Genomic DNA, 20,000 nt, shown 5'->3' on the forward strand with positions numbered 1-20,000 from the left:
ATAAATAGAAGGCTTTACAGCTGTTTCCAGGATTTTTATTATATCCCTTCATCGGAGACGGTGTGAGAAAATGGTTAAGCAATAGTTAATTTAGATAACTATTAGTTAATTTTGTTATCTAAATTAACTATTGCTTAACCATTTTCTCACACCGTCTCCGATGAAGGGATATAATAAATATGCTGGAAACATCTGTAAGATCCACTATTTATAAATGTTCTAAAATCTTCACACTCTTGGTGTTTTTATCTCATTCTGAAAAATATTTTATATATACACACGCTGATACCTACGTTGGACTCCTTGTTAGCATAATCACCGAACCTGGAGCTTAACTGTCCATAGCTCTTACTCAGCATTACCTGATACCTTTCGGTCTTACTGACACCATTACCTCTCATAGCCTATATATATATATATACACACACGCGCGCGCACACACACACACACACACACACACACAACACACACACATATATATCAGGCTGAGTAACAAGTAAGCAACGTTTTAACCATGAAGAATTTATACCGTATTTTTGCAGAGTTTTGAATTTTTTTAAACATTTGTTTTTTCTTGAAATTGTCTGATAATACTGACATAGACTTGCCCAAATGCATGAATAAATTAACAGATATTTTTTCACCATTGTTTCAATCATCTGTGACCGAGTTGGTCGTGAATTTTGTTTGTGCGTCGTTCGAGAGGTTAGTGAAAGATTGCTGAATTGGAATTCTATTTGTAATTAATTGTTGTGTCTTGAGACACTTGTTTTGCTGCCTTACGGCAGTCTTGTTAATGCTGTACCTCTTGTTTGAAGGGGGGAGTGCATTACTTGTGTCTTCATGATGTATGAAGATTTGAATTCACCAGACATAACGACGTCTGAAGAAGAATTACTGAGAAGTTTAGATATAGCAGACCAGAAGATGGAAAAATTGAAGGTGGAAAATAATGAATTGTGCAGCTACGGCTGGTGAAACAAGAGAAGATATTTGTTTTAACAATGTGGAGTTAAACAAGTACAGGAAAATCCTACGAAGGGAGGGGCACGAAGTAAAAGTGACCCCTCCTAGTGAAGTTACAAAGGACACTAAAAAAAAGACAATAATATATAGAACATATAATTTGGATGTAAAGGGAATGAAGATAGTGACAAAACTACATGTAGAAAAGGTATTAAGACCCATCTGGCAGGATGTCACCTACTTTGCCAGAGGGAGGAAATACGCAGCTGTGGATGTGCGATTTGCATCCGAGGAGAAAGCCAGGCAACATTCGGTAGCCTCCCTGAAAACGGATGAGGTAATACTTCTACCTACATGCCTTGGAAGACGAGCTTCCAGGATAAGTGTGGTAGAGATTCTCCCGGAGGGAGATGTCGTTTGGCTGGTGGCTACAATACCGCTGGATGTAGAGTAACGAGATCGCCGCCAAAGAATTGGCAAGGGTAGACCTTGGAGATAATAATCCAGGCTGCACCGGAGGATCTTGAAATAATGGTCTACACCACAACGGTGGGAGACGAGGTAGTATTGAGAGTTATAGTGGAGGGCAGGAAGCCCTTCTGCTATAAATGGCGCCAGAAGGGCCACATACGAGCGGAGTGTTCTCCACCAGCCACAAAGACACTAGCAGTACTATAGGCCCGAAGGAAAATCGCAACTCTACCTCCTGAAATGACAAGTGGTACAAGGGGCAGTGTGGGGGAGCCGGCAAGGAGGATGGCAAGGAGGATGGCAAGGAGGATGGCAAGGAGGCACAAATAAAGGAAATGTAAAAAGAAGAATGATAGATGGTAAACCGGAAAAAGAGAAAAAAGAGAACTCAGGGTATTGATGTTAACCCCCATTCTACCCCTCTCCACTCTGCCTACTCCCCACTCTGCCACCTCCCCACTCTGCCCGCCCTCTCTACTCTACCCGCCCTCCCCACTCTTCCCTCTCCCCACTCTGCCTACTCCCCACTCTGCCTCCCTCCTCAGTCTGCCCCCTCTCCACACTACCCGTCCCCACTCTGCTCCGTCCCCACTCTGCCCCGTCCTCACTCTTCCCCCTCTCCACTCTGCTCCTCCCCACTTTGTCCCTGCAGACACCAACCCTCACCCTACCCCACCAGACTCTGATACTATAGCTTCAAAAAAGTTGCATTGTTTTCTACAATTCGTCATCCGATGAGTTGTGCGAGAACATAAACAATGTGGACGAGGCGTTAAAAGTCCATATCGAAGGGTGTGAGAGAGTGCCCTTGCATGTTAAATGTGCATTAAGGGACAGAAAGAACTCGCAAAGTTTAAGAAAGGTTTGCGGGACAAACGCCATTATCTCACAAATGGAAATTGATACCAAGGGAATGCAATCAACGTTAAGCTATCATGAACTTTTAAAAGAATTTAACGTGGACATATTAAGTGATTATTAATTGATTAATTGTTTAAAAAAAAGTTTCAATTAGGTCACTTGGATTGTGGGGTCGCCTTGGCCTTCATTTCATCCATTCATTTTTCATACCCCACTTTTCATTCGTTTTATTCCCCACTCCCCACTTTTGTGTTTTTGTCCATATTTGTACTGTCCCTCTATATTTAGACCCCTGTGGGCAATAAAGAAATCGTTATTACAATAATCTGAAACTGAACTGTCAAAGCGCGATATTCGAGCAATTTTACTATTCAACTTCAAAAAAGGAGGTAAAGCAGCTGAAATTGTTCGCAGTATCAGCGAAACGTTTGGTGAGGAAATGACCAGTTAGCGGTCAGCTCGAAAATGGTTTAAACGATTTCGCAGTAGAGAGTTGAGCCTTGAAGATCAAGAGCGTAGTGGTCGCCAATCTGACACTGATGACGGTAAATTAGAGACCGTCATTGAGAAAGATCCACGTAAAATTACTCGACAACTGGCAAAAGAACTTCAAGTTAGCCAGAAAACTGCCTGCAACCATTTCCATGCGATTGGAAAATCACGGGTACCACACGATTTGAATGAGAATCAGAAAATGCGCAGACATGAAATTTGCTCGTTGCTTCTTTCCCTTAACCAGACGGAACCATTTTCCAACTGTATCGTAACTTGCGATGGAAAGTGGATTCTGTGGAAAAAAAAGTTCTTCGTAGTGTTGGACCAAAATGAAGCACCGAAAACCTTCCCTAAACCCAAGCTCTTCAAAAACAAGGTGATGGTGACTATTTGGTGGTGTACTGCTAGACTCATCCACTATAATTTCTTAAAAATCGAAAAAAACAATTACTGCAGAAACATATTGCCATGAAATTGCCAAAATGAACGAAAAACTGTTACTCCTCCGTCCCAGAATGGTCAACAGAAGAGGGCCAATCATTCTTCATGACAATGCTCGACCACACGTTTCACTAATGACGCTCCAGAAGTTGAGGGAACTTGGCTACGAAGTTCTTCCCCACCCAGCTTATTTTCCAGACCTTTCTCCTACCGACTACCACTTTTTTAAGCACCTTGATGGTTTCCTGCAAGAGAAGTTAAAAATCAAACCGATGCTGAAAGTTCGGTCAAAGAGTTCATCAGCGCCAAAACTCAAGATTTTTATGTTACCGGAATAAACAAACGTCTAACTCGTTGGCAAAAATGCGTTGATTGTAATGGTACTTTGATGAATAAAATTTCCGCATTGTTGAAATATATTGTGATGAATTTCATGTTTCAAAACGTTGCTTACCTTTTACTCAGCCTGATATATATTATATATATATATATATATATGTGTGTGTGTGTGTGTGTGTGTGTGTGTGTTTGTAGACTGTTGCGCTAGATTTAAAAATACCAAATTTCTTATATTCCCTTTCTATGAATGTAAAGACAGAATCTCTACACAAGAAAGAATCGACAAGGAGAATCTTGTTATTGAAAAATTCCAAACGCTTCTTAATATGCTAACTCCACGGTGACCGTATTCCTTTTTCTAGCCTACCTAATTACATACATATATAGTTGTTACTTGTATTTCTAAGAACAGACATAAGCATCCTGTTGACAAAAAAATCCAGCACTCCATTTAAAGAGAATAAAACCCACAGAATTGTCTCCCCTTATCCACAGGAACTGGATAGCTCCAACCCCATTTCCTATTTGACACATAAACATCCAACCTTCTCGAACAAAAGATTACACTGAAACACATGCATCCTAATCCTTCAAACAAGCTATTTCATGGAATACTATTGAACTTTAAAAGCTTAAAGACACAATGATGTATTGGTATATTTATTTATTTTTGTATATATTTATTATTTTTTTGAAAAAAACATTATTTTTCCCCTTTCTTATCTCGAAAATTTGCCATGCAATGAAAGCCGTTTAGAAATCCTTTTTAATCTTTCTTATACCCATTTATATTAAAATTTGCTTTCAGTTTAGCATTCTACCTTATCACTATTATTTTTTCCTTTCCTATATATATATATATATTTTTTTTTTCTCCCCTTCACCATTTTCTATCTTTCCCCTCTGTCTCTCCCTTTTTCTTCTTTACTCTCTAGTTGCTCACACATGACCATCGTCCATCTTTCTTTTCTCCACTTGATCATCTTTCTTTTCTTTGGGTCTGTGTCACAGACCAGAGATATTCTTGTCTGTCTCCTCTCCTATTTTTTCTCTTGTCAAAGATTGTTCCTTCAGCGTTCGCCACCTTACCTCGTATGGCCTACCGGCCCTCACTGTTTGTTTTCACTGTCCTGTTATTGTTACCAACTTTGACCCTCCACAAATTCCAAATTTTATTTTGGGCCTCTGGACCAACTGTTTCCTCGAAGGAACATATTGTCGTGAATTGCTCGCAATGTTGAGAAGATAAACAGCCGAGAACTGATGACGGGTCGTTCTTTATGTCACTTGTCTTGTTTTCTATTTGTTTCTTTCGTTGTGTAGCATACGAAAGTTTGTCTTCGTATTTCATGTTGTGTACGTTTTATGACGTCCTGTACCCATATATGCATGTATATATACATATATATGTAAGTATGTACATATATATTATATATAATATATATAATATATATATATATATATATATATATATATATATATTATATATATATATATATATTATTATATATATATATTATATATTATATATTATATATATATATATATATATTATATATATATATATATACATATATATATATATATATATATATATATATATATATATATATATATATATATTATATATATATATATATATATATATATATATATTATATATATATATATCGTCGTCATCGGTTGTCTGTCGTCGGTCAACGTTGGCTGTTCTGTTTGCAGCAGCGATGACATTGCTTGACGCAACGGAGAAGTGATGGCTCTCATGTACTCTCTCTTATTCTCTCTGTTGTTTCTTCTCAATTGCTGGAATTATGAGTTTCAGGAATCGGTACCATTCATCGCGCCGCATGTCCTTCTCCTGCAAAGTATTTGGGGAAATACTGGACTTATTCACATGGCTCTTCAGCATATCTCTGTATCGCAATTTTTGACCACAATGGGTCCTCCTGCACCGTCATAGTCCCGCAATGAAAACTGCCTTTAGGAGCCTACGACCCTTCATCGTACTAGCAGTTGCTATTAAGTTATGAAGGTCTTAACACTAACTGCATCAGTGCAGAAACTATACATCAGGCATGCGATCCCGCCATTTTATATGCAAGATGGAATGCAGATGACGAAGTTGGACTCGTTTCAGGGTCTTGATGTGCCTGTTGTAGAGAGCCATATATATATATGAAATACACACAAATAATAGATGAATACATTTATTGAATGTTTACCAATGTTTCAGATAAGTATTGGAGGGATTTAATTCCATAGTTCAATCGTATTAATCGATCATTCCATGGTCGATTGACTGAAAAAAAAACAAACAATCACCCTTGTATACCTTCCGCAGAGCCATAATGAATTGACTGCCAAATGAAAGGAATTTGATCAAGACGGTATTATTTGAAAACTAGATCATCTATTTTAAGCAAGTGTCTGACCAGTACTATCCAGGTAAAACAGGAAACGTGAATAGTGGTAGCAACAAGAATCAAGGAATAGTAAGCCTGACTATGAAAAGGAATGAAATCTGATACCATACTACCTGGTTTAGGGCTGTCACACATAACCGGAACAGTGTATTGAAGTTTACTAATAGATTTTGAAATATTAGTAGATTGGAGATAGTCCTAAGTAATACAAAAGGTGGGGGGATATTGACAGATTGGAGATTCGCCAATTAATGAAACAGAAAGAAAAAATAGCTGTTCAATATATACTGAGATAACCAGTTTAGAGTAAATGATAAAGGTAGTAAGATTAATAACCAGAGATCATAAAGAGGCTATAAATTGATACAATATGGTAACAGGAAGACGACTAGAAAAATAGTGCCTAAAAGAGGCTGTTAAAGGAAATTAATGCAAAAATAGAATAAAAGAATGATAGAAATAAAGGAAATTTAAATTGAATGTCTCTTTCATATGCGCGTGTGTTTGTGTGTATGTGTGCATATATATATATATATATATATATATATATATATATAATATATATATATATATATATATATATATATGTATATATATATATTACCTGTATCACCTGTATTACCTGTATCGACCAGAATATCGGATGTTGTCATACACCGTTGGCCACAATGTGCTTCCAGTTCTTTCTTGATTGGGCCATTCTTATCCACCTTGGCTCAAATAGTTTTACTAAATAACCACCGCCGAGTGTCTTTTTCGATCTCTTGAATACCACTCATCACCTGCACGGGTTCACCTATTCTCGGTGAGCCTTACAACATGACCGGCCCAGCGGAGCTTGTCCATTCGGTTTTCTGCGATCATTTCATCCACTCCGCTCTATTCTCAGATTAGCCTATTTAAGAAATACTCTTGCAATGATATAACTAGCATGGATCTTTCCATCACCCTTTGCACCGTAGCCGATCGACATTTTTCTTTCTCCGGGGAAGCTCATGTCTCTCTTGAATGGAAGGCATTTTGATAAAAAAGATGTGTTCAAAGCAAAGCTGGACAAAACCCTACGTACTAGTCACCCCAGCAACACTGTCTTTTATATATATTGCTTTTATTTCTTTTACATGTTTCAGTCATTTGACGGCGGCTAAGCTGGAGCATCGCCTTTAGTCGAGCAAATAGACCCCTGGACTTCTATGTATGCCTAGTATTTATTATATCGGTTTCTTTTGCCTAACCGCTAAGTTATGGGGACGTAAACACGCCAACATCGGTTGTCAAGCGATGGTAGGGGACAAACAGACATATATATATATATATATATTATATATATATATATATATATATATAATATATATATATATGTATATATATATATAAAAGTAAAAAAATACAAACTGGGACAAGAACGTGAAACATTTAGAAGACGACACAAAAAAGCCTTCAATTTTCAGTCAAGAACCGGATCATCTTCGCAATTTCGGCTGATTAATCTTGAGATTGCTCCGACCTGGCCAGCCCCGTGTGTGCATACGACGGGCTTCTTTCATCTTCCGTCTACCAAATCCACTCACAAAGCTTTGGTCGTCTCGAGACTATAGTAGAAGACACTTGCCCAAGATGCTACGCAGTTGGACTGAACCCGGAACCATATGGTTGAGAAACAAGTTTCTTACCACACAGCCGGACTTGCTCCTATGGTATACATAGATACATATATACGTACATACAGACACAGACACAGACACCGACACAGACACACACACACACACACACACACACACACACACACACGCACACACAAATATATATAAAGGGAAAATGTATGGTAAATAAACAAACGACATAATGTATATTGAGTCTGCAACCAGACGGGAGACAATCACAAAAGGTCCCTAATTGTTCATCAGTTATCAACCAATAGGTAATACTCAGTTTTCGCACCCTTAATGATAAGACTGAGGATTTCCCATGTTGGCGGTGCCCGCAAAAAGATTTTTCTTGCAGAGAATTCAGGGCCGAGAGTAAATAAAACAAATCAAAATAACACAGAGTGTGATTTGGGACGTCCAGACATTGGGTCATCTTCAAGACTTTCCCTTCCCCTCCTAAATTCAGTTGCCCACTTTTGGATTTTTGTCTCCCGTCCGGTTGCACACTCAAGATACAAGGACGAACAGACGAGTAAAATACGGCCTTAGGGCCAAGAAGACAAGAATAGTGGGTAACGCTTAGAAGATATCCTGAAAGATAGAGAACGGAGAGAGAATTTGCGACTGGTCACGGGACCAGAGAAAGAGAGGAAGCTCCTTCCATTAAAAGCATAACGTGTGTTCTGTATATATATATTTGTATATATGTGCTAATGTGGTATATTCAACTGACGAAAGCAGAGTTTATTTGAAGCAAAGCTAGAAATCCAGGATCTTGAATTATCCATTAATATCGATTTGCTAGTTTGTTTTGTCTTTCTGTCTTATCTCATGGTGCGATATGAACATTTTAGGTGGTTTCTCGAGTCAGGGTTTTGACTGCTATTTCGGCATGGTGGTGTCTCTCAGATACCCTTATTCATATATATATTGCGAAGCATGACTGTCACCACTACTACATGAACCTGAAGATTGCAGAATTTAATGCATGAAAGTACTAGTTCAATCAGAATGAACATTTAACATTCTATTATTTTATTTTATTATATTATATTATATTATCTTATATCATTATAAGATTGTAAATAAAACGTGAAAATCAGACAAGGTTGGAATTCCTTTTATTAATATATATATATATATATATGCATAAATGCATATGCATGTATGCATGTAATTTAATCTATACAAAATACAATGTTATCGATCCATTTCAGACAATCTTACCACACGAATTCGGTAATTAGGTGGTTACTTTAGACTGCAGCTGTCAGAGTGGCTGGGATGAGAAACATGTCAACGGTTCTCTTTTCCACACCATCCATTCTGACGAGTGCGGTTACAGGTAATCACTTAATTACCTAATTTGTGTGCGAAACCTATTGGTGAGATCGGCTGAAATGGATATATAATACTATATACTATAAACATTTATATTCCCAGTGTATTGGACTAGGATATTAAAAACGAGTGTCTCTTTTCTTTAAATTTATGGATTTTAGATTCCGGATTATATATATATATATATATATATATATATATATACATACTAAAAATATGCATGTACACACATACATGCACATACACGCACACATATCCAAGCATGCACATCAGTTCCTCGAGTAACGAAATTAAAATTCTGTTCTTCGTAATTAGAAACCACGTTTTTGTTCTTTTTAGATAGATAAGTTATTTTGCTTATTGAAAATACTCTCTTTATATATAAAACATGGTTGAAATAAATTTATGTGTAAGCCAATAAAAGAATATACATCCTTTAGCTTATGAAATAAGCAAAATAATATGGCAATTCTCGTTCCGTTAGGCTTTTTTTATTTTTATAGAATAATATCAAATATTGACTTCTGTGTCTCCTTCTTACGCACATCTTATTCTTCCCTATAATAATTTATTACTATCAATACTTGTTTTTTAACTTGCATACTTTGTTCAAAATTTGAATTGTTTTCTGAAGCACAATGTATATGTTTTAGACATGTCTTCGTGGTTAAAACAGATTGTGGAGGACAGTGGCGTTGCTAGAGTGTGTGTAGCCCTTAAGTTTGCCGCCCCACTCGGCAATGCCTATATAAGCTTATAATGAATTTAGGTATGGATTAGGCAAAAAAAAAAAAAAGTGTCAGAGAATGGCAAAGGGAATATGTTTGTAGTATGGGTTGTGACGAAAGGATGATGGAGATAGTCTCTCCTGTTTGAGGAGTGGGGTTGTTATTACTTGGGTTCATACAGGCATAACTGTAAAGGAGACTGTTAGAAAACTTTCATGACCATGCATAAAACACACCTGTTTTTAATGAGGGTTCAGTGTTGAAAAATAACTTGGTGCTTTTTAATATCCAATCATCTTTTAACATATAGCAACTCCACAATATGGAAAGTTGATTATTTCTGAATGTCGATAGCTTGAGTTTGCTCAATAAATATTGATAGTTGTGTCACTAACAATTCACCAGTTCTTTCGTTCAAAATTGCAAAATACTGTAATAGGATGTTAAATTTTGCCGCACGACAAAGACGAAGCTTATTGAAATTATTTATATGGAGGAACATGTGTTACATTATCGATTTGATAATTATCTATATAGATTTAAATATGATAGGTTTCAACACTATTTCGCCTGCTCGTACTCTGGTAGTTTCTGGTAGAAGGCAACTCACTGTGTGACTTATCGGAGATCGTGCTGCATATATTTGTAAAGATGGGTTAGTCACGGTTAGAACGGCGTTCATCAAAAGTTTGTTGGATCAAGTTTAACTGAGGATTAAACAGAAAGAAGATAAACAAGATTATCAACAGCACTGGAAAATCCCCGCAATAACCAATATAAAAATTAACTATAACAACAACAACGATTCAGTATTTAATGTATTTTATCTTATGGTTAATTAGTCATTTTAGTGGAAGGAGCTGTTCCTATGGCTTTTATAGACCATCTGAGAAAACTGAAATCGAAGTGATTAATGTTCCACTCGAAAAGTTACAAGTGGCTGGCTGCAGAAAAAGACAATGACCGGGTAGGACTTTTAGAGGAGAAAAGAACTCGGGGAGGAATTACAAGGAATATATGGATGATGGATACGATATGGGGCACTAAAAGGATTGGGGACACGTGCCAAACAGGTGTGTCTGAGTGTAGGTGACACAAAACCATCCAGCTCCTCGGAGAAGTGACAGCACACCCGTGAGCCAAAGGTTGGTTGGAGTATGTTGGCGACGGTTTTCATGTAACCATCGATAATAACATCATGCATCCTTTGGATTTAGAGTAAAATAAACCCAACACCCTCTAAATATTTAGGGTGCAATTTAAAAGCTGAAATAATTATAAATGTTAAATTGAGCTAAAATGAGCTAATAGTCTAAATATTTTCTGATTTTGATACACGGCTAGCAATTTTGAAGGAAGGCGCCAAATCGATTACATCGACCTCAGTACTTGACTGGTACTTAATTTTATCAACCTCCGAAAGGATGAAAAGAAAAGTCTACCACAGCGGAATCTGAACTCTGAACGTAATGAATGCTTGGCGGCATTTTGTCCGTCTTTACCTTATGAGCTCCAGGGTCGAATTAGCATTTTATCCTTTCGAGGTCGATAAAAGAAGTATCAGTTCAGTACAAGGATTGATGAAATCGAATTACTCCCTTCCTCAAAATTGTTCGTTTGTGCCAAAATTTGAAACCAATAGGCGAAGAGCTGGCAGAATTGTTAGAGCCTCTGTATGTGTGTGTGTGTGTGTACACCTCTGTTTACGGTGGTATAATCAGTATACAGAGGGATGTAATATGTGAGTGCAGAGGTGTGAGCACGCCGGGCGAAATGCGTAGCCGTATTTCGTCTGTCGTTACGTTCTGAGTTCAAATTCTGCCGAGTTCTGCTTTGCCTTTCATCCTTTCGGGGTTGATAAATTAAATTCCAGTTACGCACTGGGGTCGATGTAATCGACTTAATCCGTTTGTCTGTCCTTGTTTGTCCCCTCTATGGGCAATGAAGAAATATATATGGTGTACAGGAGTGTAATGTGTGTATGTGCATGCATATGTGTGTGCGTGCTTATCTGTATGCGCGTGTATATGGGGTGTAATGTATGTGTGTATGGAAGGATGTAGTGTTTACGAAAGTGCAAACTATGAATGTGTACAGAGGTATAATCTAGGTGTGTGCACAACCGTGCAATCTGTTAATGTATGTATGCAAGTTTGTGTGTGTGTGTGCGTGCATGTGCATGTGGTTTGTTCTGATATGTAATCTGAATACAGAGGTGCAATCTGTATTTGTGCGATATATGTGATAGTGTGTGTGCGTGTGGATGTGTGGGTGTATGGGTGTGTGTACAGATTTTAATTTCCTCATGTATAAATCAACATACACTACTCAACGAGGGAGCCTCTACGCGGTCGTTTGATCTGTTAGAAACAACAGCTAAACATACCTGTATTCACCTCCTGCGGCCTTAAAAAAGGTGACTCATATCTAACAATGTGTTTGAAATACTAGGTATCTAAAAAAATGAACAGAAGAAAGAGATAGTCATGAAAGGAATACCTTTTGATCTTGTGATTTTCTTTCATCAGGATTAAAATTTGGTACTGATCGAGAACATCTTCAACAACGCACACATTAACAAATATACTGAAAGAGTAGCCTGATCTAAAAATAAGATGATGTAAAGTTAACAGAGAATGTAACTATTTTCTTGATCTCAATATCCTATTTCTTTACTATCCATAAGGGCTAAACACAGAGGGGACAAACAAGGGCAGACAAACGGATTAAGTCGATTACATCGATCTCAGTGCGTAACTGATACTTAATTTATCGACTCCAAAAGGATGAAAGGCAAAGTCGACCTCGGCGGAATTTGAACTCAGAACGTAACAGCAGACAAAATGCTACTAAACATCTCGCCCGGTGTGCTTACGATTCTGCCAGCTCACCCAATATCCAATTTGTGTAAACTATACGCAGCACCCGATGACCGGAAAATTATTAGGAGAATAAGGTTGCAGATTTGTTTGGAAGTTGGGGAAAATAAAAGAATATATCCAACTATATTAATATTTTTGGTGATTAGTTGCAGGTCATCTGTGATGGTGTAGACCACTGGCCAAAGACATTGCAGCTGTGCTCTCCTATAATTGTTTTGTGTTTTATTTTTAGAAGTAACCATTGACAGGGAAGGAATTCTAGAGAGACAACATTTTAATGAGGAAGGATTGGACGCAGTGCTTAGCCCAGAACGTGGAGTTACGAGAGTTGTAAGGAATGAAGTGAGTTTTTCTGAGTGCTGATGGTATGAGGTCGTCCACTTGCCAAGTGAACATCTTAATCACACAGCCATTCTTGTGCCTATTGTATCTTGGACAACTCAAGTTAATGTAACCTTTTTTTACAGAATGTAGTTGTAATTTAAGGGATATTTGGCAGGTGTAGATAACCTCCTGTAGGCAAGAAGTTTTGGAAGAGGATTCAGTCAATTTACTGATATGTCCTTTCCTATTTCAAGCGATAAGATGTAATTTTCGGGAAATTTAGCTGCTTTTCTTAACAAGTTGAGCAACCACATTAATTTCATCTTTCGTACGTCTAATAGGTAGTTTACAGTATCAAGCCGGATGCATTTTAGTTCGAAGTTCAAATCCAGTTTAGATGGATTATATTTTCATTAATCAGGTAATATTATAATAATAATAATGAAATTATTGTATACAGTGCTCAGGTGCACCACAACTTGTCAAAAGTACGTATAAAGCATATGCAGTAATGTACAAATGTCTGGAAAGTGAACAGTGCATGAGTCAGATACATCCCTGCGTGTGTATGGAGGGGAGAAAATCAGGTGTAGTGTTGGCGAATCTCAGGAAGCATGGAAGTTTTGAAGGATGCAGTGCTCCGACAACTAACAACTGATGCTGGCAGTTTGTTCCATGGTTCAGCAACTCTCAGCGTGAAAAAATGTTTCCTAAAGTCATGGGAGCTGTGCTGTTTTCTGACTTTGTAAATATGTCCACGGGTGTTAGATGGGTGGAGTTTGAAAAGGTGCTCAGAGTTATTGTTTGTAAGATGGTTAATAATTTTATGGGTGTCTGCCAAGTCAGCTGCCAGACGTCAGAGTTTCAATGTGTCCATGCCCAGGGAAGTAAGGCGTTCAGAATATGGCAAATGCCTGATGGAGGGTATTGTTAGCAATATTGTTAGCAAATATTGATTTCAAACATAAACGCAAAGATGTAGTCGATTATATCGAACCAGTACTTGACTGCTATTTTATTTCATCGACCCTTGAAAGATTGAAAAGCAGATCTGGATCTTGTTGGGATTTGAATCCATGCCGTAAAAGGTTGTAACTAAGCACCGCTAGGCATTTCGTTTCGACCCCCTAACGACCTCAGACAATAGCAAGCTTTTGATTTAAACCTGAAAGTTTTAACGAAAAGATATAAATGAGTGATTCGAAATTAGAAATGGTATATGAACCAACACCGAAGGAGTCTCTTCTTGGCTGCTTGTTATGTTCGAAATAGAATCCAAGTCTCCGTGTAACCTCTCCCCGGTAACTTTAAAAGGGGAGATAATATAGTATTAGATACTTCACGACTGGCAAGAGGTAAGATTTTATCTTTTATCTTCCCCAAGTTCCAAACAAATCTGCAACATTATTCTCCTAATACTTTTCCGGTCGTCGGGTGCTGCGTATATTTTACACAAATTGAATATTGGGCGAGCTGGCAGAATCGTTAGCACGCCGAGCGAGATGCTTAGCGGTATTTCGTCTGCCGTCACGTTCTGAGTTCAAATTCCGCCGAGGTCGACTTTGCCTTTCATCCTTTCCGGGTCGATGAATTAAGTACCAGTTACGCACTGGGGTTGATGTAATCGACTTAATCCGTTTGTCTGTCCTTGTTTGTCCCCTCTGTGTTTAGCCCCTTGTGGGTAGTAAAGAAATAGGATATTGAGATCAAGAAAATAGTTACATTCCCTATTAACCCTTCTGATCATAAGTCCTCTGCTCGATTATGATTGACCTGGGGTTAAAGAACAACAAATTAACAAATATTTATCTAATCGATACCATCAATATTTGAACACCGATTATCAAAAGACGTAACAAAATATTGATTTCTAACATAGGTGCAAGGACTCAAATTTTGGGGAAAGGATTTGACTGATATTTTATGTTATCGTCGTGGTGGTGCGGTGGTGATGGTGATGGTGGTGGTGGCGATAGTAGCAGTAGTATCAGTGGTGGTGGTGGTAGAGGTGATGTTAATGATGGTAGTGGTACTAATAATAGTAATATTGATGGTGGCTATAATAGTAGTAGCAGTGGTGATGATGTAGGAGCAATGTTAGTGGTAGAGGTGGTGGTAGTGGTGATGCTAGTATTAATAGTAACAGCAACAGCAGTAGTAGTTGTAGTAATGATAGTAGTTTAGTAAGGCGAGCTGGTAGAAGCATTAGCACACTGGGCGAAATGCTTAGCTGTATTTCGTCTGTCTTTACGTTCTGAGTTCAAATTCCGCCGAGGTCGACTTTGCTTTTCATCCTTTCGGGGTCAAAAAATTAAGTACCAGTTGCGTACTGGGTTCGAATGGCCCTCCCCTCCCCCAAAATTTCGGGCCTTGTGCCTAGAGTAGAAAAAATAATAGTAGTTCAGTCCTAGATCAGCTCAAACTAAGCAGACCTTTGATCCAAGGTATGCCAGTCGTAACCATCCCGTCTTTTTATAGGTATGTAGGACTACATTTCTCAGTATGGCATTTCTTTTTACTTAAGACAGACTGGAGGATGGAATCGAAGGGAATTTGGGTCCTAATTCTTGAAACTAGAAAGACTGCATTGAGGCCTCCTCCATGTATTAGATTACTCACACAATGCTTTATTTGTGTCGTTCCTTTAAGTTTACTACACACCTGAATTTACCACATACATGAGTTTATCACACACCCGAGTTTTTCACACTCGTGAGCTTACCACACACTTAAATTTGCTACATACCTGAGTTTATCATACACCTCAGTTTATCGCACACCCAGGCTTACCACACACTTGAATTTACCACACACCAGATTTTCAATGAATCAAGTCATCTCCCGTCTTGCTACCCGAGTTAAAGATGGTTTCATGAGTAACTCAAGAAACATCTATAGAAATCTTAAAAGAATCCATTTGGCAATAATATTCTGTTCATTTCGTTTTTGGATTTGGTTTGCAAGATTCTTTATATGAGATCGTGTGTTGAAGCATATTCTGTTGTGTCTAGGGAGAGTCATTTTCTTTTTGTGCCTTATAATGTAACACTTATAATGTAAAACTATTGAAAAGGTTGCAAGACGCAACGAAGATTTTAGGAAAATAAAAATAAGAAAAGAGTGGAAATTTTACTGGTGAGTGTGTTACATTATAAAGCACAAAAAGAAAATGATTCTCCCCAGACACAACAGAATTCTGTTCATTACTTAAAATCTAACTTAATGCTTGAGAGATGACAAAGTGCTGGTAAATTATACAGTGTAGTACTCCGAGTATTTACTGCAGTAAGATGTTCTTATCACCCATCAAACTGTACGTAGCTTCCAAGAGGTAAGGGGTTAAGCATGCTGCTTAAGAATACTATGTAGAAGCAATGACAGAATACGAAACGCATGAACTCTTTATCAGATTCTTTACTAAGAATAGCGACACAAAATCGACATTTAGTTTGAAGATATTGTTAGAAATAGCTTTCAGTGAATATCATTCTAAATTTCTATGATGAGAGTAATTATTAGTATTTAAGGAGAAATATTTCAGACTCTTAACTTCCCATCTCTGTCTATTCTGCTATGTTTGGTAAATTACGTCTCCAACGATTTCTTTTTAGTTGTTCTTGTGGTTGATGATGATGATGATGCGACTCTGAGAAAAACGATCAAAAGCTTTTCAGACGTGACCACCTCGTTTTTTGTATACCATGGAGTACATTTCTCAAAGTGTTATTCTTATTTTTGTTTTTTGTCCCACGCAACTCCAAATTTATCCTGAATGATTAAATCTATGATCATACGCAATCCATTTACAATTATTTTTTGCAGACATGGTGTAACCCGGACTACACTATACATGCTCGGGTTGTCCATCACTAATCTAGTAATCACTAATCTTGTTCCATCACTAATCTAGTAACCACTAATCCTGTTCCATCACTAATTCGGCACAAATTTCAGCCGACCTACTTCTAATCTAAAATTTCCCGAGTGGCCGAATCAATCTGCTGCTAAAGTTTGCTACATAAACACATACCGACATAACTCACAAGTATAGGCAAGGTATTTCGATTTGTTTTTGTTCTTTAATATTATAACCAGTTCCCTTTCAGTCCCAGCCATAGTTCTAACGAATAAAGAAAATGCATCTCGTTTTGTAAAGCGTAAATATCAGACATAGTTCATTAAAGATTAGGTTGAATTTTTTTAAAAACTTGCCAGCAGTATGTCTGCAAAACGTCTGTGTGAATTATGCAGTATGGGCTTTTTCACAGTTTATTACATTAAGAAACATATAATTCTTTTCTTTTGCCAACAGTAATTCAAATAAACAGATGTATAAAAGGAAAACAGTAAAAGATGGATAAAGTTTAAAATTAGATCATATTCTAATGAAATTCTAATACGTATAAGTGAAGGTGTTGAGTTGTCTGAAGATATGTAAGGAACTCGGCAAAAAAATTCATAATCAATTAGTCCTACAATGTGTGGTGAAAAACGTTCTGTAGACAAGGAAGCAGTTGCTAAATTTGTCGAAGAGTTTGCACAGTAGAATCATAGAGAAAAGATGAAATTTTAAATCTTGAGTAGGTTTACAATGAGGCTGAGACAGCAGTGATTTGAAAATGTACGTCACGAAGAACACTCACAATTAAAAGGCTATGAAGCATCAAATATGATGTCCCTGTGCAGGATTGTTCTAATGCCACAAGAACACAGAGGCACAAGTTGCTGGCCATCGATAAGGATTCACGCTCTGGGCATTTAAAAATATGGCTCAGTTACCTGTGAAAATATCCTATTTCTTTACTACCCACAAGGGGCTAAACACAGAGAGGACAAACAAGGACAGACAAACGGATTGAGTCGATTATACCGACCCCAGTGCGTAACTGGTACTTATTTAATTGACCTCGAAAGGATGAAAGGCAAAGTCGACCTCGGCGGAATTTGAACTCAGAACGTAGCGGCAGACGAAATACCTATTTCTTTACTGCCCACAAGGGGCTAAACACAGAGAGGACAAACAAGGACAGGCAAACAAGGACAGACAAACGGATTAAGTCGATTATATCGACCCTAGTGCGTAACTGGTACTTAATTTATCGACCCCGAAAGGATGAAAGGCAAAGTCGACCTCGGCGGAATTTGAACTCAGAACGCAGCGGCAGACGAAATACCGCTAAACATAAAAATATCCTGTCAACATAAGAGTTTGGATAACGAAGACATTGCATTGTATTGATTTGGAAATTACTTTAAGAGCTCCCTGTAACTCCGTTGTTCTAAACCCTCAACTGTAAAGTTGTGCTTATTTTAGACAAGTGTCCCGCACATTATAAAGCAAAACTCCATGTAAACAACGTTTTGGCATTTACCATCCATCTAACTGCTCCCTATCATTTCTGGCTGTCATTTCGGTAACGCTTAGTTGTAGTGGGATTTAGCTCTCTCAGATATATCTTTGCTCCGAGGATAATTTAGAGATTCTTATGCTGGTTCTGACAATCCAGTTTCTAAATACAACTCGGTTGAAGCGGTTCCTATTAACACACACACACACGCACGCACGCACGCACTTACGCACGCACGCACGCACACACACACACACCACACACTTACACACACACACACACACACACACACACACACACACAAGTGTACGCACACAAAATACGATGATCTGATGAACTTTGTATCTTTGAAGCTTTTACTCAGGCAAGTCTCCGTCAAATTGGTAATGCAAATATTTAAACCATCATTTTATATGTCGAGTGCTCTTCCTTTCCTTAGTACACACACTCCCACACCCGCCCCCACACACGTATGACGGCAAAATTGTCACTAATCCAGTAACGTTACGAATGAATGTCACTCTTCTCTGAAGATTTGACAATGCAGTTTGATTATATAATTCATATTCTTTTCTACTCAAGGCACAAGTCTCGAAATTTTTTAAGAGGGTGGTGGCAGTCGATTAGATCGACCTCACTACGCAATTGGCACTTAATTTATCGACCCTAAAAGGCTGGAAGGCAAAGTTGACCTCGGCGGAATTGGAACTCAGAACGTAAAGAAAGACGAAATACCGCTAAGCATTTCGTCCGACGTACTAACGTTTCTGCCTGCTCACCGCCTTACATGTATGCATATATTGTCATTTGTATGTATATATTATTACCTAGAAGTGTATATCTTGAATGTGTATGCATGCATATGAGTGTATATATGTTTGTATATGCCCACACACGCACACACATACATATATATAGGTATTGATGTATGCATCACGGCCCAAATGACAAGAGAAGGTGAATTGATGTGCTTTTCCCAAACCACTCCAGGGTCATCTAAATAATAGAAGCAGTTATGACCAGAAACATGGAAGGTCGCTTCATCAGAGAAAATGAGTCGATCAAAAAATCTGGAATCTCTGGTTTCTGCCAACATTCTGTCTGAAAATTTGACATATGTCGAATAATCAATGACATATAGAAATAATCACTGACATAATGAAATAATAACAGCATGCATCAAGAAACTACAGAAATAATAGACGCATATAATTGGGACACATAAAGTTGGGGAACTAATTTTGGTCCACTTTGTACACACACACACACACACACACACACACATATACACACACTGACATATATAAAGTTGTGTTGGCGTCATTTGGCGTCTATTTTCAGCGAGAGAAGAGGTATAATGCCAATCCCTTGTCATAATTATATAATTATTATAATATAAATACATACATACATACATATATACATATATACATATATATATACACACACATACACACAGACACACACACAGAGACACAGACACACACACACACACACACACAGAGACACAGACACACACACACACATATATATATATATATAAGTAGTAACAGAAAGGAGGAATTTCGATTATCCCCACGTGGTGATTTGTAATATATATAAGAAATTAAAAAAGGAAAATACATACACTTTACATAGTTTTAATATGATTTTGAATATATCGACCGGTTTCGCTATCGTTATTCATGATATTATGGTTTACTTACTTGAATATGTATTTTCTTAAGAA

The sequence above is a fragment of the Octopus sinensis genome, linkage group LG2 (assembly GCF_006345805.1).
Source record: "Octopus sinensis linkage group LG2, ASM634580v1, whole genome shotgun sequence".
NCBI classification, from domain to species: Eukaryota; Metazoa; Mollusca; class Cephalopoda; order Octopoda; family Octopodidae; genus Octopus; species Octopus sinensis.